Source organism: Oratosquilla oratoria, chromosome 3 (assembly GCF_046742065.1).
Source record: "Oratosquilla oratoria isolate Oo_2021 chromosome 3, ASM4674206v1, whole genome shotgun sequence".
Taxonomy (NCBI): domain Eukaryota; kingdom Metazoa; phylum Arthropoda; class Malacostraca; order Stomatopoda; family Squillidae; genus Oratosquilla; species Oratosquilla oratoria.
Genome location: NC_134779.1, coordinates 85,151,783 through 85,154,282, shown reverse-complemented (window position 1 = coordinate 85,154,282; position 2,500 = coordinate 85,151,783).

Genomic DNA, 2,500 nt, shown 5'->3' with positions numbered 1-2,500 from the left:
CAGGAGATATGTTACGTGAATGTCTAGCAGGAGAGTGATCTGGGAATTTTTGTCTGTGCTGCCTCCGTGCTAGCAGCATACGGATAACTCGTGTGAAATCATGTACCGTGATGATCGCAGTGTCTGTTTTGTTGTGAAGGGTATCTGTGGTAACACGCGTTTACGAGGTGTCCTTGCCTGTGGCAGTATGTACGAACCATTTGTATCCCTAAAGGAGAGCGTTAGTGTGAGTGCGTGTGCGAGATGTATGTCTTGATCTCGTGTTATGTGAGGGGGGCCGTGTGATCTGGATAGGTGTGATGGGTACTGACTGGCTCTGGATCTGGGTGACAGCTTTGTCCATGTAAGAGAATTTCCTGAAGAACTTTCCTAGTGTGATACCTGGTATGAATGGAATTGTGCTAGCTTTCTGGAATGTGTCCGGGTGTAATTGGAAGAATAGTTGAAAGTATGCAATGAGTGAGACTATGTGTTCCAATGAAATTTTGTATTTAGGGACCCATTCTGAGTTTTTGAGGCTCTCTCTGAGTTCACTTTTAATTGCTGAAGCTATTCTAACAGCTTTCTCTTTGGTGTGGTGTGAAACATGATTGTAAATTTTAGTCAAAAAATATAGAGGGGAAAGTACCCCAAGTGGCTCAAATGCAGCAAAGGACTTTTTAAAGTGTTCTACGAATACCTAATAGTCGTAAGTTTCCTCAAATGAATCAGACTGAATGACATCACCAGATTGTGGGTTATTCTTATCTATTCTGAATGTTAGTTTGGATATTTTTGTCTTATCTGTGATGTTTCTTCGTATTATCTCTGATTTAACCTCAGAGAGAAAATTGTGTACAGGAATGTTTTTGCCGTTAAAGAGGGGCAATGTGATTTTATCCTTGACTACTGTGATAAGCTTTTGTGTTGTCATGGTGTTTCGAGCAGCAGGTGGATTTTCTGAAGAGTTGTTAGTAGAAGAAGGGGGCATGTTTGGTGTATTGGAATTGGGCGTAGAGCGGCTTCATTTAAAGGGTCTGTTTGTCGAATCAGAGAGGGTTTTGGCCTCGCTCATGGACTAAATGAGAATTAATAGAGCAGAGACCGTTTGGATCCTAGGTAATAATGATAACGGAAAAAATATATACTTACCCAAGATGATGTCGTAGTGTTAGAAGATAATTGTGCAGTGGGACGAATCGGTGGTAAGATGCACTGCTAGAAACGGGGAGGAATTAGTACCGTGAATTGGCTGCTGAGTTGACAAAAATATAGGTAACAAAAACATGCATATAGAAATGTGAGGAATAACTGATCAAAAAAATGGAAGCGTGCGCCTGTGCGAAGCTAAATGCGGGACGAAGGGCGTTGTTTGTCGATGCAGCGAAGAGTGTTGGTGCACCCGTGAGAAGCTAGATGCGGGACGAAAAGCGTTGGTCATCGATGGAGCGAAAAGAACTGGTACACCCGTGCAAAGCTATATGCGGGACGAAGAGCGTTGCGTTGGTTGTCGATGCTGCGAAGAGCGTTGGTGGAGTAGGATGTCGTGGAATTCGGTGTTGGCGTGGAGGTGGAGGGTACGATGCCGTGAAGCAATACAGCGGTGCTTCGTAATAGGATGCCAGATAAAGGGGACTTGGCTCGTAGTAGATGCTGGACGATACAGTGAAGCAATGCAGCGGTGCTTCCTTGTAGGATGCCGGATGAAGAGATTTTTGCTCGTAGTACTGGACGATGCAGTGAAAAGGACGTGTTCCTCGTAGTAGATGCTGGACGATGTAGCGAAGCAATGCACCGGTAAGCTGGAAAGGGACCATGTTCGACAGGAATATAGATCTCTGATGTATGTTCTCTACTTCGTAGCCGCTGTCGTAGAGTTGTTGCTTCGGAGGAGTTAGTATTGAAGTGGGTTGTATCTCCTAGCTGCCACCAGAATGTAGATTTGTAGTTAATATCTACATTTGACTCTGGATAGGAGAGGAAAACTCTTGGAGATATATTTGTTTAATGTTTCAGTCTTCCCTGGTCTATACATACGCACAACCTCCAAAGAAGACTTGGGGGGTTGCCAACCTATACAATATATACAAGTACAAGTAGAATACTCCCTCGCCCCCCATCCCCCACTCACTCCCCTTCGTGCATCACAGCATTATCCGTACACAATCTTCCTCCATTCACCCATATCTTCTGGACTCTCCCGTCCTTCCTCAACAGACATTCCCCCTTTTTCCAATGCCCCTTTTACCCCATCATTCCATCTCATCCTAGGTCACCACTTCATGTTCACTCCTTCCACCTCTGCCTTCCACTCCTCTTTTACTAATCTTTCTTCACTCATTCTTTCCATGTGTCCAAACCATCCCAATACTATTTCATCAACCCTATCTCTCAGCTCCCTTACCATCCCTGTTCTCCTCCTCACCTCATTTCTCACGCTATCTAGCCTAGTAACCCCTGTCATACTTCTCAAGCATTTCATCTCAAATACATTCAAACTCCTTCTCTCTTCCTCTCTTAT